General features: G+C 33.7%; 1 protein-coding gene across 1 annotated transcript in view; it reads left to right on the top strand.

Moving 5' to 3' along the window:
• The first annotated feature begins 5,994 nt into the window (after window positions 1–5,994).
• The window catches only part of LOC145279707 (mitotic spindle assembly checkpoint protein MAD1-like), a 93,264-nt gene continuing 74,112 nt past the window's right edge, over window positions 5,995–25,146 (top strand). The window contains exon 1 of the mRNA XM_080130987.1: window positions 5,995–6,119. The gene's annotated coding sequence lies outside the window, so the exon portion shown is untranslated. The remainder of the gene's footprint in view (window positions 6,120–25,146) is intronic.

The following is a 25,146-nucleotide window of genomic DNA, read 5'->3' as shown; positions in this document are numbered from 1 at the left end:
GAAAACGCATTGAAACGCAGAAACTAGGAACTTGTGACTTCTAGAAAATCTACAACAGTGTAGTCAATAACAGGCAATCAACAATTCCCCCACTATCTAACAATCTTGAAGTTGTTTGCATGGCAAACCGAGGAGGCTAATCTGCTTGCCCATTGCAACTCTACTATGGACCTAGCAAACCACTCCCTCCTAGATTTTCCTCTATGGGCAGAAACCACACAAGACTGAAAATCGCCTTCTCATGTGTATAATATCATAAAAAACCTGGATACCTCAAAAGCATGTGGACCTGATCTTATCCCGGCTGTACTATTAAAATATGCTCTGTTATGGTTGCTCCAGTTCTCTCCAAACTTTTCAACAAATGCCTTAAGGAATCTTGGTTTCTTGAATGCTGGAAACCGCTTCTGTGGCACCAGTTTACAAGAATTCTGGCGAGAGAACTGACCCATTAAACTATTAGCTTCCTCTCTCTTTTTGCCAAAATATTTGAGTCCATAATAATCAAGCTCTAGTCCACCACCTCACAGCTGCTAAACTTCTGTCCAACCAATAGTATGGGTTTATACAAGTCTGTTCTACTGCAGATATTCTAACTTTAATCTCTGAACATATATACAATGCACTGGATAAAGCAAGGGGGGCTAGGGCAGTAATCCTAGATATATCTTTGACAGGGTATGGCACAATGGTCTTCTTATTAAAATCAGATCCTATGGTATAACTGGACGAATACTTAACATAATTAAATTCTTCTTAAGTAAGAGAAAAATCCAAATTGTCCTCGACGATCGTACATCAAAACAATATGATATAAATGCAGGTGTATCACAGGGGTCGATCCTTGGACCTTTATTATTCCTGATATTCATAAATTACCTCCCTGATAAAATTGTCTCTGTGATTGGTATATTTGCTGAAGACACCACGCTCTATAACAGACATGAGGGGAAAACGAATGAGTATGTATCTAAGGCAATGGCAGAAACCCTATAGGAAGACCTCCGGTCTGTGGTGGAATGGGGACAAAAATGGATGGTCACATTCAATGCTGTTCCTTTCCTTTAATAAGTACAAGAAACCTTTTCAACCACTAATAGCCAAGCCATGGCTAATGATAGATTACCTGAAAGTAACTCGTTCAAACTTCTCAGCTTAACGTTCATGAGGAACATGAATTGGAACAGATACATTGAATGCATTGCCAAGGCTGCTGCAAAGAAGATGAGCTCTCTCTACCATGCTAGAAAGCTACTTATGCCTAAGAGTATCCTGTACCTTTACAAGGCCACCATTCGCCCATGTATGGAGTATTGTTGCCACATTTGGGCTGGTGCATCTGCTACTAATCTTTCCCTCTCTTAGACAGGATTCAAAAGAAAGTCGCCAACCTAATAGGTCCTGCACTATCAGCTAGTCTTCAACCGCTGTCCCATCGACAAAATGTTGCATCCCTCTGCTTGTTTTACAAGTACTTTAATGGTAGATGCTCCGACGAACTACAAGCCCTAATATCACCTCGACGTAAATACACCCAACGAATCCAACAAGCAGCAAAATCCCACCCCTAAACAGTAGAGATCTCCAGATGTAAGAAAATCTTCTATTCTAATAGTTTCTTCCCTAGAACTGCTAGACTTTGGAATTTCCTTCTGGTTTCCCAACTGTACTGACATGCAGAAGTTCAAGTGTAATGCAAACAGACATCTTGCTGCTCAGTTCCCCGCATAAATTACGTTCCAGATAGTAACCCCCTACATCAAAGTGGCACTGTGCCTTGTTTGTGGTGAAAATGCAATAAAATTAAAAAAAAAAAAAAAGGACTGCAACTTGTTTTGAATTAAGATAAAACTCGAATTAGTAGAAAAAAAATACATTTGTTGTAGATTTCGGTGTGCTGGAAAAGAATCTGAAAACCGTATCCGTCGCAAATTAATAGTTTTGGAGATATTAATATTTTTCTAAGGGATTATTTTCTTTGTAAAATCAGCTATAATGGCATAAGTCAGCTGATTATGCATGTGCACAGACCGAAGAGAAATCACATTTAATTTAAAAAATCAGCATTTTTTTAGTTTCCGTAAGTAAAAAGTAAATGTCACAACGCATCATTGTACTTGTTTACGTAATTTCGATTCTTGCGTTCACGTGCGTAAAATGACTTGTCACATTGTGGAGGAATTTTTAGCGGGCATTTAAAAAAAAATATTGTTCAGTTTTGTGTGTCACGTAGTTTTTAATGCTTTTTAATTGATCTAAAAAATTCAGTTTTCATGAGCGGTTTACAGAAACATAACCGTTTTTCCATAAGTAACGTGCCGAAATTGGTGCTTCTACACTTTATCGCCGAAACTGGATACGCCATTTTATTTCGCGCACTTGTCGTTAAAATCCAAGGGAGAAATCAGTATTTAAAACTATGGCCGAAGTTAGAAATAAATAACAAAAAAATTAAACTAGATATTAATTACTTCCAGAAAGAACTATGAAAAAAAATAAAGAAAGAAAGTGAAAGAGAACATATATCCGTAATTGTTTAATTGGAAATGTTTCAATTTAATTAATGAAAACTGGAAAGTTTTTCATGAAACATATTTTTTTTGTTTTTTTTATTAAAAATAGAAAATGAAATGACATTTATAATTGCTTAAACTGTTTAAAATGCTGATTTCTCCCTTGGATTTTAACAGCAGGTGCGCGAAATAAAATGGCGTCTTCAGTTTTGGTGATAAAGTGTAAAAGAACCCCAAAATTTATTGAGCAGAGTAATGATTAACATTTCACAAAAATTTTGGCACGTTACTTACGGAAAAACGGTTAATTAAACCGCAGAAGCACCTGTTAAGCTATACAAGTTCTATTATAATGGTTACCATAAATTTTAACGACGTTTGAAAAAGGGTCACCATTTCGGTCAGTCCCCTTTTTGTGGCACCTCCGACATTAAAGAAAGAACAAGAGTGCTGAAAAAGAACGGTTGGGGAAAAGAAAACATCGGGCTATAATTAAGTGCGACGAGACTTTAGGATTGATGATGTTGTGTAAAGGTTTCCACGATATTGGGTTACAAAGAGGATAGTACATTTTCTTTGATAAAAGTCTTTACCCAGGGTAACTGGTCTGTCGCGTGTTGATGCTTCTATCCTTTCCGCATGTCTGAGACAGATTTCTTCTTTGTATCTCCCTCCAAGACAGTCGTCTATTCCAAGTGGTTGAAACCTCTGGTGACGTTGAGAGAAGAAAGGAAGGGAAAAGTAGAAGAGTAGGGAGAAAGAGAGAAATAAGGGAAGCATACCGTAGCAGCATCATAGTAGTAGTTCACTACACGAGTCCCCCTCCAAATAACGGAGTTAAGTACTCTCCACAGAATTATTAAATATGTGTATTACCTAAATTTGTTTAAAAATAAAAGTACTCATTTTTCTTTTTCCATGTTACTTTCCTACCAGATCTAGACTGTGTCAGCAATTTTATCTTCACTTTGCCGGTATCATCTGGCTTTATCATTAGTAGTACCGTCATTTGTCTGTGCCTTCTCAGTCGGTCTAATTTAGGACCGGAAAGTTGTCTGGCTTTAGCAAAGACTGGTACGTGGCCCCCTGTATCAATCCTGTGATACACTCCACCATAGTCTTTGTTTATGTCGCTATGTGGTGAAAGCACATTATTATATTTACCTATTACTTCTGTAACAATCTGCTAGGTCTATTTTGTTAATCACTACAGCATCAGTTCCCGTTACTGCATTGACTGTAATTTCATGCTCCGTTACGTTATCACGGATGGATCTATTTTTACAATCCACTATTATGTTAAATTTGTTTAAGAAGTCAAATCCTTACAAAGGGTTAGTGACATTTGCGATCACGAAACTCCATTGAAAAGATCTTCTCAAACGGGGTATCTTAACTTCGAGGTTTGTCTGACCATAGCATTTTATGCTTTCACCGTTAGCGGTAGAGATATGAACAGGAGTTGACTCCAGAGTAATTCCATTTACTACGGAATGTGGTAAAATGGAAACACCTGCTCCTGTATCTATGATAAAATTGACTTTAGATGCTCCTATTTTAGCAGAAACTTCTAATAACAGCGGCACTACTGGAGCAAACGCAGTCCGCCTTTCTAGTTTTCCGAATCACTAGGGGTAGGAGAGGAAGGGCGCGAGTTAGACAGAGTCTGTAAGCTACTCTTTTTCTTTGGCCACTTACATCATGGCTTACATGTATAAGCCTCTTCCGCGAAATATATATGGGTTCTACATATCTTCAGCCGCAGTTTCCTTCTATATGGACATAGGCCGGCTGGAATGGTTTCACTAGACTGTCTGGTGGTAATATGGTCGTTTGTCCGAGCTCGGCTCTCAACCGCCTGAAATACTGACATATTTTCTATTAACGGCATCAAGTTGTCGGATAGTCGACCCAACTCCGTTAACGGCATTTCAGTGTGGGCTGCTATTATGATGTTTTATAAAGGTTTCCAAGATATAGGGTTACAAAGAGGATAGTAAATTTTCTTTGATAAAAGTCTTTACGCAGGGAAACTGGCCGGTCACATGTCGATGCTTCTATCCTGTCTGCATGTCTGCATGTCTGAGACAGATTTCTTCTTTGTATCTCCCTTCAACACAATCCTTTATTCCGATTGGCTGAAACCTCTGGTGACGTTGAAAGAAGAAAGGAAAGGAAAAGTAGAAGAGTAGGGAGAAAGAGAGAAGTAAGGGAAGCATACCGTAGCAGCATCATAGTAGTAGTTCACTACACGATATATGATTACCCCCCCCCCCAAAAAAAAAGAACGAACAACATAAAGATATGTTTTTTGTAAACTGGCCGTGAAAACTTACTAACAGCATTATTTTTACTATGTGGTGAAAACTTTTCTTTTTTATTTTATGAAAATATTTCTTGTAATTTAAAATGTCCGCCATGTATAAATGCGCCTTGTAGAATGTCACGTGACTACCGCTCATGCGTAGCGTAAATGAAGTCGGTAAAATGGCGTCAGCCGACTTACGCCATTATAGCTGATTTTATAAAGGAAATAATCCATTGGAAAATATTAATATCTCCGAAACTATTAATTTGCGATGTATACGGTTTTCAGATTCTTTTCCAACACACCGAAATCTACAAAAACAATATATTTTTATCTACTAGTTCGAGTTCACGCTTTTTCTGAAATAATACCGAATTATCATGTCGTAGTAATGAAAATATCAAAAATTATGAAAAACGATAAGGTAGAAAATTAATTATTAATGAAAACAGTTAGCGAAAATTAAGTTTTGAAAAATTGGCCTGACCAAAGTGTTTCACTGTTTTCAGAAAATACTTACCTTTTCATTTTTTTTTTTTTTTTATAATAATAAGTTTTTTTGTTTTTTTTTTGCAAAGCTCAATTTTCGCTCATTGTCTTCGAAAACAATTTTCATTCATAATCAATTTTGTACCTTATCGTTTTTCGTAATTTTTGGATACGTTCATCACTGTGACATGATAATTAATTGGTTTCACTTGAAATTAATGGTTTTAATTTCGCTACAACAACGAAGACAATCCTAAAAAATACTTTCGATTAGGAAAAGTCGCCGAAAAATTAGTTCACTATTATGCACTTTTCTCTAATTACTCCCCCTTATTTTTAACGGTGACAAGCTGACAATTAAACTTCATTTATTATTTTAAAACATAGTTTCTTGAATTTTATGATATGAAAATAAATATTAATCATCTACAATCTTTCAATAGATGCGAAGAATTTTACAAAATATTATTTAAATAAAAATGAATATTTAATAACTTTTTAGTTTTATTGGTCGTCCCAGTTCCGGTGTAGAAATAACTCTTAAACCAGTACGTAAGTTGATACTTTTTACAATTTAACTCATTTAGGAATATAAAAAAGAATAACAATATCATTAAAAAAGAGTAAAATTACTCGTAACGCCAGAATCGTAAACTGTTGTATTTGACTTTTCTATTTTGCTTTTTGTTTTCAATAATAGCTTTTGGTTAGAGAGTATCCCACCTAAATATGGCGTCTTTTTGAATCTTACAATGTGTATGTTTATCACACCTTTATCAATTTTATGTGGAACCCTCTTTAATCTTTGGGTATGTTAATCTTTACTATTATGCTGTGAAATAATAACCGTGTGATTTATTATACTTTTGTTCCACAAAACACGAACATTATGCCGTTTGTTATTATATACTGCAGTTCTTTTCATATTGTCAATGTTTCATTTCGTTATTTTTGTTTATGCGTAATTAGTTTCGTATTTCGTATTTATTTTAATTAAATTAATTTTTAATTGTCCCTAACATTGATTTTTTTAACGTTCCCGTAACACCTACATTTGTGCGTATCTTTTTTTTTTTTTTCGTTTTTTAAATGTTTTTCGTAATGCTGCACGGACTTAGGGTTAGTTGTAGAATAGTGCAAAGTAATGTGTTATTGTTATAATATTGACATTTTGTATATACAATAAATTATTCAACACGATTAAACTTAAAGGGACCGTTCAAAATCAATGTCACCGATCATTTGATTAATTCTAAAAAAAACTTATTGACGATGCTTTTTCTAATGTATTATAATTCATTCAATTACGGAGTACTTGTATATATTGGACCCTACGACTACAATTATTATTGTCTCTGTAAAATCCGTTACAACAGCTGAAAGGTCACCAAAAATGTAAAACAAAAACAAAAAAAAACAAAAAAAAAAAAAAACGGCGAAGGTATACAAAGAACACGATATCGGAGGATTGTTTTATTATTAACATTTTTTTTGTAAACTGTTGCTTTTTATTTTGACATTTCGTTGGAATTAACTTTCGTAATCATTTTGTAATCATGGACCTTTTAGATCCCCCTATTCCGAATTCGTAGCTGGGGACCGGCATTAATTTACTTTTTTTTTTTCTTTTTGACACAAACGGTCACAATGTTGGGTTTGTATTACTGTACACATAGATTCGAAAAAGTTGTCAAAAACAAATATATAACAAATAAATGTTATCAAAGGCAAGTTAAGTTACTTTTCTACCTAATTGGATAATTTTCTAGTGTTTTTATTGAATGTAACATGTTTATTCACCTCGAAAAACAGTGTTTACTGATGATGTATTGGAAAATTTAAAACGGCAGCCGACTCTCTCTTTGACACGGTAAGTTTGGGAAAATGAGTTATAAATAAAAACTAGACAAAATACTGCCAGAAACTCATATATATGTTACCGTGACATAGGCTGACATATATTCGGTGGGTTTTTAACAGTATTTTGCATATATTTGTTATTTTAAACTCCTTTTGCCAAAGTTACCGTGTCAAAGAGAGAGTCGGGCGCCTTTTTAAATTTTCCAATATATCGGTAAACAGTAAACACTGTATGTTTTCAAGCTATATAAACATGTTACATTAAATAAAAACACTATAAACATATCCAGTTAGGTAGAAAAGTAACTTATCTTGCCTTTGATAACATTTATTTTTGACAGCTTTTTCGAATCTGTGTACAAACTAAAAAAAATTTTTTTGAACAAATTGAATTTAATGACTTTTAAGGAGGTTCACTTTCTCGTTATAACGTTCTACTTCATTGCTACCTGACTTACTGTCCATTTCTTTACCGACGTGTCACATGATTAGAACACCTTAAGTCATTAAATTTATTTTTTTTCTGCTAATATGATACTTAAACCTGTAGTCTATGATAATCGTTGGAAAAAAAAAAAAAATAAATAAATAAAAAGGGGGTAAAAACGCGCATTTTTAGGGGGTGGGCACCTTCGTACAGGTCCGCTGAAGGTTCTTATGCATGAAATTTTGATTAAATAGTTCGAAATAAGAAAAATGTGTGGGTTTGTATTACTGTACACATAGATTCGAAAAAGTTGTCAAAAAACAAATATATAACAAATAAATGTTATCAAAGGCAAGATAAGTTACTTTTCTGCCAAACTGGATATATTTTTTGTGTTTTTATTCAATGTAACATATTTATTCTGCTCGAAAAACATACAGTGTTTACCGATGTATTCGAAAATTCAAGATGGCGGCCGATTCTCTCTTTAACACGGTAAGTGTGGGAAAAGATGTTATAAATAAAAAACCGGATAAAATACTGTTAAAAACTCGCTCAATATATGTTACCGTGACATAGGTTGACATATATTCGGCGGGTTTTTAATAGTATTTTGTATAGTTTTTTTATTTATAACACCTTTTTCCATACTTACGGTGTTAAAGAGGGTGTAAGACGCCATCTTGAATTTTCGAATACATCGGTAAACACTATATGTTTTTCGAGCTGAATAAATGTTACATTGAATAAAAACACAAAAAATATATCCAGTTTGGCAGAAAAGTAACTTATCTTGCCTTTGATAACATTTATTTGTTATATATTTGTTTTTTGACAACTTTTTCGAATCTGTGTACAGTAATACAAACCCCTAAAGGTTATCAAAGGCAAAATAAGTTACTCTTTTACCTATCTGGAAAAGTTTTTAGTGGTTTTACTCAGGGTTGTGTAGTCGGAGGGAGTTGGAGGTTTTAGTCAGAGTTGGATTTCTAAGAGTACTAGGAGTTGGAGTTAAAATTTTTATCCGACTCTGACTCCTTCAAGTCCAATAAATTTTTTTTTTATGGTTTCCTGTTTGATTTTACCAGTTGCACAATTTAGCAGTTTTTGTATTGTTTTGCTTTTATTTTTGGAGATATATCGTATTTTGTACCGTACTGCAATGCTTCTACTTCATCAAGATATTTTGGTTTATCGGATCACTGCAAATCTTGTCTGGACAGCTTTTTTCGCTTTGGTTGTAACGTCACACAGGATCAATGAAAATTCTGTCTTTGAGTAAGATCACTGTGGATTACATGGGATAACAATCGGATTGTAATCCGAAAGTTATCCAGTTCCTGAATCAAATGAAATTTGATAATTGGATTAGTCCGGGATCGATCTAGAATTACAATCTCATCCGAAAAAAAAATGTGCAGAAATCAATAAGAAGCAACCCATGTTACTATAGCCCTTTATAGCTTTTTATTTTTATTTTTTTACATAAAAATCAAACCGTTAGCACATCTGTTGTAGATCTAGCAGAACAGAAACCATTTCACGTCACTAAGAAGGTTATTTTTGCTGAGGTGATTAACTATTTCTCTATTTAACACAAATTCCAGCAACTTGTGACACACAGGAGACTTATAGGTCTGTAGTAGGAGGGAGATGACTGATCACTTGAATTCTTAAATACAGGGTATACTGATGAGGTTTTCCAGGGTGTTGGGAAGCAATTCTCTTTAAGACAACACTTAAACAGCTTTGTAAGTATGGGAGTTAATTCAGGTTGAAGCTTTTTGAGCACTAGAATAGGAATGCCATCAGGGCCAATTGCTTTACTGGAATCAAAGTTTTTAATTAGCTTTGCAATATCATGCACAGATATTTGTATGTTGCATAGCATGTTTTCTGGTACAGGAGAAAATATGGGGTGGGGGGGGGGGGTGACAGCCTTGGTCGCATAGCGTAGAATTAGTTGCAAAGTTCTTGGCAAAGAGTTTGGCTTTGTCTGATGTTGATGAGATTACCTCAGGTCCATTGATGATGGTTGGGATAGAGCACACACTTCTGTTCAGGATCCTGTTTGCTATTTGCCAAAACTGGTGGGAATCAAGACACTGCTCAGCTACTTTGTACTTAACGGGCTGAACATACAACTCTCTCACATTCTTTATTACTATTTTACAGTGATTGCTGGTAGTCCTGGAAGCGGCTTTAGTTTCAGTACAGTTTCCTGTTTTTCCTTTGATCCTCTTTCCATAAAAGCAATATTATCTTTTAAAAAATTTCTTCTCTGTATAATATGTCTTTATTCCCCTCTTTTGATGAGAAACATTTAACTTCGAAATGCCATAGCCTAAAGAGGTTTCCCTATCCCTAAATATTGTATTTCCTTTTGAACTGATAGCATAATAAAATTTAATTGTAAATTTTTTACCCCTTTGTTATCTTAATTATTCTATAACGCTGGTTGAATGTATATGTGAGTATATTTATCATACAAGTGAATGTTAAACATAAAAAATGATATACATGAAAAGTAATTATAAAATGCTGAATAGGTGTGGGAGGCTGGTATATGGATTTGCAGAATAGATTTCCACATAGGGTCAAGGAGTCAGGAGTTGGAGTCTGCATCTTAGGAATTCTAGGAGTTGGAGTCGGACTTTTACCATTCGATTCTGCAACCTTGGTTTTACTCACTCTAAAACGTTTATTCCATCGAAAAATGATGTGTCCAGCAGGGCTCTATGAACAAATTTATATTTAGTTGATCTTTGACAACTAAATATTTTCGTTTACTAGCCAAATAGAAAAGTTACAAGCCAAACCCACATGATTTTTAGAATATGACATCTTCGTTCTGTGACGAGTATGTACATCATAAATATTTTTCTGTATATTTTTTAAAAGTGTAATTTTAAATATACAACAAATTTTATGTTGATATTTGAAGGTATAAATATTCTAATTACTTCAGATATTTTTTAAACAGCCTTCATTAAAAAAAGAGTATATTATTCTATTGAGCTTTTATTGTTTAAATAATTTAACTTTGTTCGTTTTATTATGAAAAAAAAAACATTGAAAAGATATTTTTCACTCAGTAGTGAGCTTTGGAAGATTTTCAGTGAAAGAAATACAATCACCAAAAAAATAAGCATTTCATTATTTCTAGTCGGCACTTGGAAAAATCACTCGCAAATGCAACTGTTTCACTCGCAATGTAAAGCCCTGTCCAGCATTACGTGAGAACAAGAAAAATAGCCGTGAATTAACACCTAAATATTTGAAGTCTTGAAAATGACTTTTATTAAGTCATTTCAAAACTTCAAATATTTATGGTGGCATGGTAATCACTTACGATGTAAATTGGGTAGAATTTGTAAAATACTCTTAGAAACCCACCCAATAGAATATGTTACCATGGTGGTAATGTTGCTCAATAGCGGGTAGCAACCATTTTAATTATTACTCATTCAATGTTTACACATTTTAATCGTGCATTTCTCGATTTTTATATGGGTGAAATAAATTAACTTTTTACTCAAAATTACTCCTCATATAATAATGTTGTAAGATAAGAAACATTTTTAATGCCTACACAGATTAATTTTTTCATATCACCCACAAGCCCTATTTAGTGACATATTGGGTGGGTTTCTAACAATATTTTGTATAATTTTTTATCAAGTCATTATCAAGACTTCAAATATTTAGGTGTCAATTTGCAGCCATAGTTTTTTGTTCTCACGTAATGCTCGACACTATATGTTTTTCGAACTGAATAAACGTTTTAGAGTGAGTAAAACCACAAAAAACTTTTCCAGTTAGGTAGAAGAGCAACTTCTCTTCAAGATAAGTTATCTTGCCTTTGATAACATTTATTTGTTATATTGAAATTTTGACCACTTTTTTGAATCTCTGGATTGTAAAACATTTCTAGAGAGTTGAGCAGTGAAATGCTTGTTCAAATTACATTGAAATTTTTGTATATTGGTATACTACAGTCGGAGAGAATGGAGGGAATTCCCAAGGCTAGCAGTTTGAGGAAAAAAAAGAAGTAGAACACATCTGAGTACCTCTACAATGAAGAGGTAGGATTTTGCTAATTGTTGGGTCGATCGAGGATGTTCACCTAGAGTCACCAGCAAAGCAAGTTTATTTGAGCACATTCTATGGAAGTATTTGTAAAGCAAGTACTGGGACTGCAAGTCTATGAAAGGGGTCCTGAATTTCTAGCCTCGTTTTAATCTTGGAAAAGTTAGGTCACGTGGTAATAGCAGACTGATATCTTAAATATCATTGAATCAATATTTTTTTATTATATTTAACTGATCTTGCCTTTGGTAACATTTATTTGTTATATATTTATTCCTTTGCCACTTTTTTGGTTTGTAGAAGAAACTGATAGAGTAGAAGGCTCTCTGGCATTTAAAGACCTCAACAGTGAGGAGTTGGAATTTTGCTGCTTGTTGAATTAGTCCGGAATATGTATGTCAAGGGGATCCAAGTGCTATGAGTTCATCAGAGAACATTTCAATAAAGTATTTGTGAAACAGGCACAGGGATGCAACAATGGGACAAGGGCTGGAACCTGGTCAATACTGCAGGACCTATTAGATTTATTTTTCTTTTTGCCTCTGTTTAAGAATGAAAGGACTCGTGACAGATGCTCCAGCCCAGATGCATGGGCGAATTGTGGCTTTGTAAAGATAAAGATACTCTCTGGTGTGAGTAATTTTCTTGCACAGTAAAGGGAGCTATCTTCTCTGCAGTGGCCTTGGCAATGTCTTCATGTTGCCTGTGAAAGTTATGCCAAGGAGTTTGAAATATGTGCTCTCAGGTAGAGTGTTATTTGTCATGGTAATCAATGATTGAGAAGGTTTCTTTTTAATGTTGTTAATACAAAGGAGCTTAGTCTTAGTAGAATTAAATGTTACCATTCACTTACAACCCAATTCCACTAACAACTGAAGGTGGTTTTTTAGGGTTTCTGCCATTGCCTTGGATATTTGTACATTCGTTTTACCCCCATGTCTATTATAGAGCGTCATATCAGCAAATATACCATCTGTAACACAATTTTATATGGAAGTCATTTATGAATATCAGGAATAATAAACATCTAAGGATCTACTCTTGGGGCACACCTGCATTAATATATTGTTTGGATGTACGGTCATCAAAACCAACTTGGATTGTTCAGGGAGGAGCTGATTAAGTTCAGTATTTGTCCAGAAATACCATAGGATTTAATTTTCGTGAGAAGCTGTTCCTGTCAGACCTTGTCGAAGGCTTTGGATATATCAAAGGCTACAGCTCTAGTTTCCCCCCGTCTTATCCAGTGCATAGTATATGCATTCAGAGATAACGGTCAAAATATCTGCAGTAGAATGGGCTTGCCTAAATCCATGCTGTTGGTCAGAAAGAAGCTTAGCATTTACAAAATGGTGGATTAGTGTTTGATTAATTAAAAACTGAATGATTTTGGAAAAGAAGGGTAGGAAACCTATGGGGTGATAATTGAACGGGCCAATTCTTTCGCTAGAATTCTTGAATACTAGTTCAACAGAGACAATTTTTTAGCTATCAGACAAGCAAGACTCAACTAGGCATTTGTTGAAGAGTTTAGAGATGATAAGAGCTAGCTCAGCAAAGCATTTTTTAATGAGTATGGTAGGGATGAGATCAGACTCGCACGCCTCAGAGATGTTTTGTTTTTTTATGATATCATGAACATGAAACGGCGTGATTTTCAGATCTATTAGTGTTGTTTCTATACACAAAGGGAAATTTGTGAGGGAGTTGTTTGAAAGGTCTAATTTATTAATGTACTTACTCTATATTGTCAGAGACCTGATTGATTTGAGTACAGCTTTCATTTGAGGAAGAACGATAAAGAAAGTATAAGTAGCATTACAAGCGTATGCTATATTTTCGTGGACATCGGCAATATTACATACCTAATGTGCTTCAACAAGTCAGATCTTTTTTATTTGTTGGTCAATTTTTAAAGGAATTATATTGATGAAAAGAGAATAGAATAAGCATTCCAATGATGTTAATTTTTCTTTTATGCGTTCAATGTTTTTATGCTCCAAGTTAAAAATGAAAAAACGGTAAAAAATGACGACAGCAAAAAGGGAAACTGTTTTTTCAATGTTTACATTTCATGCGTTACGTTTGGATACATGTGCGTGGGGTTAAATTTGATTGGATATGGCTGAAATTTTACAGGCTATATAAGCATAGAAGTCCATATCTACTGGACTTTGATTTTTATTTTTACGACCACAGGAAGCAAAGTTACGACTGAGCAAAGTTGACGAAGAATATTTCAAAATTGATAAGATAAATCGATATATATCATCCATTTTCATATAGATTATAGTTTCAGAATTATTTTCATGTATAATATGTAAATATTTGATAATTATTGTTTGGAAATTTCTTTAAAATGTTATCTTTTATAGAAATTCAAATCCACTTAAAGGGAAGCGATGACAGCGATGGTTAGCTATGTGCTAACCATCGCTGTCAGCATATTAACAAGTTTGTATTCTCTTAAAAATAGAAAACTGTTTTTTCTGCTTTCAAAACGAAAGCAGAAAAAGTTTCATTTTTTATTCTGAGTTTGTCAATTTAAAAGTTTAAGTTTTATCAAGTTTTTCAAATTTGATTTCCAAACAATACTATTTTGTTTTTAACGCTTGTAGTACACAACAAAATGTACCAAGTACATGCGTTTGTTTTTTAGTGGTAAAAAAAAAACAAAACAAAAAAAAAACAAATATACAACAAATAAAAGGTACTTGTGCACTTATGCTACCATGCTGAAATAATAACGTTATTTAGAAACCCATTTTTAACATGGGGAAGGAAGAATGTTTTGTTAATTATTCTGTACTTTCACCTAACAATTAAATAAAATATATTGTGAAACTTGAATTTATTTTTAACTCATTGTCAAGACCATTTTTTTGAATCTGTAAAACAAACCCCCTTTTTTTTTTAACTGAAGATGTCTAAATAATAAAAATAATAATTAAGCGGTTTGATAAAGAATTTCATGTGATGCATTTTGTAAATTTTTACCTTGTTTCCACCTTAACATTTTTCTTTAAAAAGTTTTCGGATATGTTGAAAACGAATATAGCATTTAAAATTTCTGCAAATAAGTAGTTTTTCGGATATTAAGTAATGTTATTTCTTATGTTATTGCTGGTGGCCATCTAGGTACATGTGTTTGTGCATAGTTTCTTGGGGTTAGGTTTGCACTCTTGCACATACCAAGATGGCCACCAGTGGTAAAATAAGAAATGACATTGCTTAATATCTGGGAAACTACTTATTTGCAGAAAATTTAAATGCAATATTCGTTTTCAGCATACCCTAAAATCTATAAAAAGTAATCACTTTAAATGTTAAGGTAGAAACAAGGTAAAAAATTATGGTTTTATTTCTTTGTTTACATAGTTGAATTTTCAGTAAAACAACAGAATAGTAATGGCAAAAATTACCATCAACTGGTGAATATATAGTTGTTGCTTATCAGGATTCTTGGTATCCTGGTAATGTGAAAGCTACATCAAGGGGTATATTTTGGGCCAGATAGAGAGGATTTACAAAATTGAAAATTGGACTGGTCCCAAAATGCATAAGTTCTGGTTGACTATAGAAATTTCCATCTTTTACAGAAATCCAAAATCTATATGAAAAATTTTCTTCGATTTATTTCTGAGATTAATTCATATCTACTCAATTTTTTTTCTTTGAGGGGAGTAGTAAATACCGGCCATGAATGCTCTTTAGGCAGTTAATGGCTACACCCAGATTAAGCTCCTTTGGTGAGGAGGCAGGAAAATGCCTGCTCTCAATAAAGCTATATTTACATACCACTATAATACTTAGGTTTGTTCATGAATAGACATCCACTGTACCATGTGCCAGTTTTAAAAAAAATCAAAATTTGTACATCTGAATTTATAATTCATGGCTTGCTTATGGTAAAGAGATACATCAAATTTGACTGCATAATCAGAAAGAACACACAATTTTTCATTAGAGTGCCAAGTCTCATGAGAATAGCTTGAAAAATAAATAAATGGTGGTGAAATTACCGAATTTCTTGAAATGTTGAGGTCCGTAATTTAACTCACTTTTTCTAAAGAAAAATGCCCACATAAAAGCCTAAATTTTGGCACTTAAAATTCTCATAACTTTTGAACTACTGATGGTATTTGCATAATTCAAACGGTTTTAAGCATCTTTTACATAGCTCTTTTCATGCAAGTTGATAAAATAATAATTATCTATAAAGAAAAAATCAACTTGTAATGCTACACCTGGAGGCATAACTCCATGCCTGGGTTCTAAGCAAGGTATTTCTATGCCCTCACCAGGGAAAATTTAAATAAATATCTACTTAATATGGACATAGATATAAACTATAGATAAGTATCTACTTAAATTTCTTTTGACTTCTAAGGAAATTAATATTAGAAGACAAATCCCCATCATAATGATAAGTACATAAATATAGAGCATGAGTAGCAAGCTAATTAATTTTTATTAATTTGTATTAAAAGAAATGATTTGGGCTATACATAAAAATACAATATTAATATATATTAACATACAAAGAGAGAATTATGGTAAAAGTAAGGATGTATCAGGATTTAAAATAGTGTCTATCATGCAAAAAGTTATATGCATTCAACTTGGAGACAAAAGAACTACCTTTTTTAATCCTAGATCTAGAAAATAATTTTTATTTATTTACAGGGTAGGGATGTTAATTTCAGACGTTGACCATAAGATACAGAAATAAGTGTCTCATATCCCCTGCTGTATATTTTAGAACAATTTTATATAAAAAAAATAAAAATAATAATTAAATGACTCGCATAGATTAAAATAAAAGATTATTGGAAATTAAGAAGATAGATTAAAAAATGAAATAAAAACTAATTTTATGTTGTTTAGCAAAAAATTCAGAAAGTAAAAACTTATATCTAGACTTGGTGAAAATTTCCATCTCCAATTGGTGTTACTACTTCTATTGAACAAGGCATGTGAACGAACTGGTCACTGCCGATTTTATAAAGGAGTAGGTAATTAATGGCAAGAGTGTTGCCGTGAAAGATTAAGGAGGGGGGGGGGTCCAAACTTTTGTAGCAAAAATTTTACAAAATGTTTTGTTCATTTGTTATTATAATTAAGGTATTTTAAAAATTGCAATTTATCCTCATTGAATGTTCTTATAATGTCAAATTTAAATATTTTAATAGATTTATGAAATTTTTTTAATATAATTACTTTGTCAAATTACTCAACCTGATTAATAAATGCAATTTTACAAAAAGTTTCGTTTTGATTTCCTACAAAAAAAATGAAGATGGAAAGCATCAATTTTTGAGGAGTATAACTTTTTAGTAGATATATAACCTTTAGCAACTAACCCAATAAATATTAACTATTCATGCGGGGTCGCAAAAATATCTAGTTTAGGACCCAGGCGCAGTGCTAACCCTCTTGGTGCTGATGGACCCATAGAACTTCTCAGGTCATCCGTCTAGGAGAAGGAAAATTCTGAAGTTAAACCTGTGCTACTGACCCCATACGTCTTGGCACAAAATAAAGGGAAAGGAGGCTTCTTCAATCCTGGTCAACGACCTTCCTAAAGCTGGTGACTCGAACAAATTACTGGTTTGCAAGCCTAAACTGCTTAACGAGTAGATAGGCTCTGTCTATCGCCCATTTTCATACTCTTTCTTTGCCTATTAGCCAGGTGCAGAGGTGCGATCATAGGGATTCGACAGAAACACCCAATGGTTGACCTTGTTTCCTGACTAGGGCAATGAATGCCATTCCCCACCTCCGCCACATTCCCATACCCTAAAAATGGGCAATTTGGGGGTGCTTGAGTGCCATATATACCAATGCAATTGGATTGCGTTGATTTTTGTTTGACTAGTTTAGGGTACCAGTTTGACAGTTATTGGCTGCTGTTTCCGACTGATAGTACAGAAGCCCTAACTCTTTGATAGCGCTGAGTGGCTGCTCAGTCATCAGTTGTTGGATAATGGGATGATTGTAGTGCCATGTCACACATGGAAAGGGATTCTGCACCCATTTCTGGCCACAATCTTGTAGATGAAGAGTCAGCTGATGGTCTACTTTTATTGCATATTTGTAGTAATACACATGGACGAAAAAAACGCTTTGGATAATCACAGATTTCAAGGTAGTTCTACTAAAATAGCCATATTTTTCAAACCAAAGCACTTCAAGTCTTCAAATTACTACTGTTTTGTTTGGAAATGAATATACTTACAAATGAATTAATAAATATGAATGTACATTATATATTTTAAGAGTTTTAAGCAAATAAAGTGATAAAAATGCGAACGTCATAAAATGGCATTTTCGGTAAGGTTTTGTAATGACCCTCCCTGTTTTCTAAAGGCCCCTACCATGATTGTATGAAGATTTTGTCATGAAATTTAGGAAACAATCAGAAGAGCTGTTAATCTTAGTACTGTCAAGTGTCCGAAATATTTTTGACCATTTCTTTTTTTTGTCGTGTTAAAAATAAGACTTTAATATTACAAGTATCGAACATTTTGAAAAAAAAATTCATCGGACACCCACTAGTAAGTAAATCGTTCTTTTTACTATCTTTATCAATTAAAAGTATTATTCTATGTTGAGTAGGACCGCAGTAATTGATAATAATTTAAAAGGACCTACCCGAAAAAAAAAAAAGTTTCGATTTCTCGAATTTGGTCAAATTAATTTAGTATTAGTAGCAGCAGGAGCAGCAGTTGTAGTATTAGTCATAGCACAGTATAAACAACACGCGTCCTTTAATTTTTATTCACGAACGAATTAAGAAAAACATGAAAATATGAATATAAATGTTCTGATATGTTTAATTAGAGCTATTTTGTTATCAGAATAACATTAGTTTAGAACTATTCGGGTTTTCAGAATGTATAATAACAACAATCCCAACCAATTCGGCATTATGAATCCATTATAATTTCTCACATTTCTGGTCAAATTTAAAAACATGGTTAAAAAAACAAAATAAACTTTTGTAGATATATAGCTTGCATGCACTTTTATTCATTGCATTAGTTTTGAACAGCGAATTAAAACAATGTTTTACTGCAAACAGACACAAATATTTTTTCAAAATCAAAAGATGTATGAAAATCTTGTTTGTATTACTGTACACATAGATTTGAAAAAGTTGTCAAAAAACAAATATATAACAAATGTTATCAAAGGCAAGATAAGTTACTTTTCTACCTAACTGGATATGTTTTTAGTGTTTATATTTAATGTAACATGTTTATTCAGCTCGAAAAACAGTGTTGACCAATGTATTCGAAAATTTAAAATGGCGGCCGACTCTCTCTTTGAAGCGATAAATTTGGGAAAATGAGTTATAAATAAAAAATCAGACAAAATACTGTTAGAAACTCACTCACTATATGTTACCATGACATAGGCGGATATATATTCGACGGGTTTTTAGCAGTATTTCGACTAGTTTTTTATTTTTAACTCATTTTCCCAAACTTACCATGTGAAAGAGATAATCGGCTGCCATTTTTAACTTCCCAATACATCAGTAATCACTGTATGTTTTTCGAGGTGAATAAACATGTTACATTAAATAAAAACACTAAAAACATATGCAGTTAGGTAGAAAAGTAACTTATCTTGCCTTTGATAACATTTATTTGTTATGTATTTGCTTTTTGATAACTTTTTCGAATCTGTGTACAGTAATGCAAACCCTGTTATTTTTTTTTTTTCTACTTATTAAGCGAAAGGTATTTTTACAACCTGCTCCAGCGTAGTATAAATGGCCTATGGAATAAACACCTTCAACCTCGAAAATAGAAATCAACAAATTTATGGAATTTTCTTCGAAATTTCGTAACGCAGTTTCTTATTAAATTAAAACTAAATATAACATTTGCTGACTTATTTACCTGTCGAATACACACACACACACACACACACACACACACATGTAAGATATTTATTTGAAATTAAATTTTTGTGAAACTAACCCCCCCCCTCTAATATTGTTTTTGTTTCTGTCAAGTCTTCAGTATGTTCACACAATTTTCCTTAGCCCTACAATTAATTCAAAGTCCGAATGGCAACCCTCCCCATATTTTCATTGCATAGAAACCCTCTTAAAACCACACATAATCGTCTTAAAAAAAATAAAACAAAAAGCATACAGGATTTATCTCCCATAAAAAAAACCCAGGTAACTGCCCTAAAATGCTAGAATGACCTGTAATGGGGAATTATTTTACATTAAATTCTAAAATAATTTGTTTATCTTTCATTAAAATCTTTCATGGCATTTCATACATAATTGCCTAAAAAGGTAGAATCACATTTTGGAGAGGTGGTCAGAAGGGGTTGGGTGGGGTTAAACAGAAGGTGTTAATCTACAATAATACAAAAGAAATATTGTAATATATTCATTTTTAAATGGTCCTATGTTTAGATTTAAGTTTTTTGTACACAAAGCACATTACAATTCAACTTTGAGTTCTCCAACTTCTTTTCTGTTTATGGATACATGGCATTTTTAAGGAATTGCAGCATATTTATGCACATTTACTGCAGATTATTTGGAAATCATGAAATTCTGGAGATTTTCAGTTGCATACTCTGATTCCTTGTACAAAAATACACTTGTATGGTAAATTTTATTGCTTAGTCTTGTGTTTTTACAAAGATATGACATTTTTACTGAAAAAGTAGTGTAAAAAATGTGACGAAACGCATATGGTCTTACAGAGGGGAAAATATCCAAACGTGTGAGCCACAAAAATAGTCATAACTGCCGTAATTTTAATCAGATTTTTTAAATTTAAAAAAATTCTTTCTCAGCTCATCAAGCTCTTTCTATGTATACCAATACTGAAATATTTTAAGCTATTTCAATTTTTTCATGTGTATTGCTAATCTTTGGTATTCTGCACAACCACTTTGTCCAGCAACTCTCACCCTTAAACTGAAACTTTTAAATAATATAAAATGGCAGTTCAATCAAAAATTACGATCAAGCCAGGAGTAAACTCAAAGCCAATTTGCCTCCTCCCTTGAGGCTTGCATTCACGAATATCAGCGGGCTTAGAACTAATTTAGAACTAGCACGCAAGTACATATATTTGGTAACTTTAATGTCCACCACAGTAATTGCCTTGGTTTCTCTATTTACAGACGCAGCTGGTAATATAACACATACCTTCTTTATATCTATCACAGACAGTTACGTTTCCGACAAATTTTCGAGACTAGCAAGATCAACAAGCCTCACTTCTAGATCTGTTTCTGACCACAGTTCCTGATGATTGTGTAATGAATGCCCATAGCCCACTCGGGAATGCTGATCACACTATAATAATAGTAGAAATTGCTCTAAATTCTTGACCCAAAGCTGAAAATTGTTTGTGTAGATTGTTTGAAGTTTGTTAACGTTTGCCAATCTCGGAAATGTTCGATGAAAAAGTACTGAATTGGACCATCTTTCATGAATCGAGCATCAGTTTTTGAGTTGCATAAGGAAGACAGGGAGTTTGTGAAAGATGATGACAGGTGTGGGAAGAGTAAGAAAGTCAGAACACCAGAGTTAATTGACCAAATAAAGAATTTCATGGATAAAGACCGTTGTGTATCTAAAACAATAAATGCACAGTTTGATGTCAGTGTGAAACCTGTTCACACAGTTATTCATGAGGAACTGAAGATGAGGAAGATTTGCGCAAATGCAACAGTTCATAATTCCATCCTTGTCACAGACTATTTGACCAAGATGGGTATCAAGACAGTTTCTCACCCTCCCTATAGTCCAATGCACAGTCCTTGTGACTTTTGGTTATTCCCTAAGCTCAAGGAAAACCTTAGAGGCTGTCATTATGAGACAATTGAGGAGATGAAAGAGGCTGTGACGAGAACCATTGACTTTCTCACACAAAAGGATTTTCATGGGGCCATCCAGAAGTTGTTGGAACAGTAAAACAAGTTGCAGCCAGAAGAGATTACTTTGAAGGGGACTGGAATTTCATGTGTATACTATTAATAAAAGTGCCCATACAAAAAAATCTGGAAACTTATTGAAGGCACCTCGTATTTGTTGATGATATCATGCTCTATTCTCCATATAAGCAAATCAAATGCACGCATATCCAAAGAAATAGCTGAATCTTTAGAAAACGTTTGGTTACATTCAAGACTACCAAGGCAAAGCTCCTTTTCTTTAAAAATTAAAAGAAATATTTCCAACCACTGATTGCCATGGCTGATAATGTCCTTCCTCAGAGTCCTACGTTAAAACTCTTCTAACATTCACAGGCAACATAAATATGTAGAAGATACTGCCAAGTCTGCTGCAAAGATGGTGCAGTCTCTCTACCAGCCTATTAAACTCAGACCTGCCAGTATCCTATCTCTATAAAGTCATCATTCACCCATGCATGGAGTATTGTTGCCATAACCATTAGTCTTTTCTTTTTGAACAGGATACTTAGAAGAATCTTTAACATAATAGTTCCCACCCTGTCTACCAAGCCTCAGCCCCTATCCCATCACTGCAATGTTGCATCCCTGTGCTTCTTGGTCCCCTGATTTGTAAATTAGATGGCATAATAAAGCAGTTAAGAAGCAGCATTGAAAAGTGAGTTCGTCTTTCTCTAAAAGCTCACAAAGAGATTAAATAATTTTTGAGAGTGATTGAGTCAACACACAATGAGAGATGATGAAAGAAAAGTGAGAGATTGGTGACTCGTTTAATTAATTAGAAAATACAGTTAATTTTAAAATTAAAATGGTATTGTTTTCAAATGTAACTTGATCCTAGAACAATATTATATTTAGCATGTATGGTTGTTTGATTGCTTTGTTTTATTGCATATTATAAATCCTTTTCAGGTTATTTAATGCCAAATCCAGTAATTTTGTTAAAAAGTTTTTATGCTTCAAGTTCTTCATTATCTTCAAATATTTATTAATGGTGTTTGGTTTGGTTTGGTTGTTTCATTTTAAGAGATATCAACCCTTTTTGTGTTATTTAATGCAGAATTCAGTCATTTTGTTAAAAGTTTGATGTACTTCAAGTTCTTAATATCTTCAAATATTTATTCATGATGCTTGATTTGGTTTTTAGAGGACAATTGTCTTTGTTTTTGGCATTGCAGAACATGATTGAGTTTTGTAATGTTTTACAGGGAGGGATCATAGATTGAAGCTCAGTCGAGCACCTACCATAAAAGTAACAATAGAGCAGAGACAGACTTACAACATCTCTTCTGTGAGAAAGAGGAAGTAAGGATGTGAAATGGTCCTCACCCACTAGATTTCAAAGACGATTTTTACTCTGTCAAGACAAGAAAAGGTACTTTTAGAAGCTCCACCCCAGATGTGGCATCATCTTGGGATGTATTTGACTTTTGTACACATAGAGGATTTTGTCAGAAGTGAAATACTTTCTGGAGCGGTATAACTATCTCACCATTTTTCCTAGTGATTTTTGGTAATGGATTTGATGTAGGTCTTTCATTTCAGGTCATGGGTGAAGGTCAGTCTCAGAAGTTTGTTGAAGCAGGGTGCTTCCTCAAGATGAAAGCCATTGGGACCAAGTGGAGATATGAGCATTAGTGGTGAAAAGATAGAAGTTTGGTTTTGGATGCATTTTTTATCCTGTCAGGTCGGAGTAGAGAATCAGAAAGATCAAAGATCATGGTTTTTGTCAGCCTTTGAAGTGTTACCATAGATGGTAGTAGTATTGTTTGCATAGATGTTGATGAATGATTGTAGAATATGATTTGGGAGATTGTTGATGATCAGGAAGAGTGTTAGGTTCAGGATAGATCCCTGAAGCAGTCTAGTATTAACATTATGAGCTACAGATTTCTGCCCATCAATGACTACTTTAATAGAACTATCAGAGAGAAAGGATTTTATGGTTGAGGAGACATTTCCAGCTATTCCATAACTGGAAATCTTGTGAAGTAGACCTTTATACCAAACCATATCAAATGCCTTAGCTATGTCAGTGGCTATTGCTCTAGAAACAAAGTCATCAACAATAGATTCACTGATCCTGTCTGATATTACTGTCAGCACATCAGCTGTTGATCTCTCTGAACAGAAAGCATATTGCATATCATTGGATAGGTTGTTTTTGCTGAGGTGGTTCAAACAACTTACTCATGATATGCAGGAGGCTGATTGGTCTGTACTGAGATGCAAAATATCGATCCCTCATATTTTTAAATACTGCACAGACTGTCAAGATTTTCCAAGATGTTGGGAGTATTTCTCCTTAAGGCAACATTTAAACAACTTTATTAGTATAGGAGCTAGTTCTGGTTGCAGTTTTTTGGGCACTATGATTGTGTAACAGAGTGTGGACACAAATGCCAAGCTGTGTGTGAAAGGACATCACGGTTGGGAAAAAGAAAAGAACTATAAAAAAAAGAATGCGTGCACAGACAGAAGAGCATGTTCAAGAGGTCAGATAGAAGGGGCACGTTAAAGATGTGGTTGATGTTACAGCTATAATGAGAAGTCATGTGTGGTAGAAGAATGAGGAAATAAATGTTGTTACAAAAAACAGGAGTAAAGTTATTACTTGTCCTATGTTCCTTGTGACATACTCTGCTACGTGTTTGGTCTACGTGTGTAAACGTTACAATCGGAATGTTATCAGGGCCAGTTGCTTTGCTGGAATCAAGCTACTTGATAAGTCTGGAAACATCTTGAATATGAATATTGCTCAAAGTATTTTCAGCGCTTGGAGGAAATTCAGGAGTAGTCGGCCATTGTCACACAGGTTGGAGTTTGATGCCAAGATTTTAGTGAAGAGTTTGGATTTATATATTATTTTTTTATTAAAATCCTTTGAGATAAGTAATTTGTGTATTTTATTTGTAAACTTATCCTCATCTTTATAATTGTTTCACCATGTTTTTTGCCAACTCATCATCTGGTTTTCTTCAGGTGATTAACTGTGACCGGATAAGAATGCTGAATCTTGTAACTGTATTCTTAATAATTAAATTATGGAAAGTAGTAATTACTGGGGATACAGTTACAAGACTTAGCATTCCTATGCTGTCGAGGTTAATCACCTGAATCGCCAGAGGGTGAGTTGGCTGAAACATGATTAGTTTGGCTTTGTCAGATGCTGATGTAATCGTCTCGTCTATTGATGATGGATGGGATGGAAGATATGCATCTGTTCAAAATCCTATTTGTTATGTGTCAAAACTCTGCTCAGCAGCTTGACAATTAGGACAAAAGACTGTGTTTTCTCTAACCTTTTGCAGTGGTTGCTAGCAGTCTTATAGGCAGCTTTAGTTTCTGAACATCTGTTTCATTTAAAGCAATTAAAATAGTGATTTCTATGTGCAATTGCAGTGGTACATTCAGAGGTGTATCATAGTTGGTTATTTAATTTTAATTGAAATATTTTAGAGGATATATAGCTGTCTATGCTGACAGTTAAGCATAAGGGT

This window comes from Euprymna scolopes, chromosome 7, assembly GCF_053919585.1.
Source record: "Euprymna scolopes isolate OS-2025 chromosome 7, ASM5391958v1, whole genome shotgun sequence".
Classification (NCBI taxonomy): Eukaryota; Metazoa; Mollusca; class Cephalopoda; order Sepiida; family Sepiolidae; genus Euprymna; species Euprymna scolopes.
This window is presented reverse-complemented; position numbering and strand designations above follow the sequence as displayed.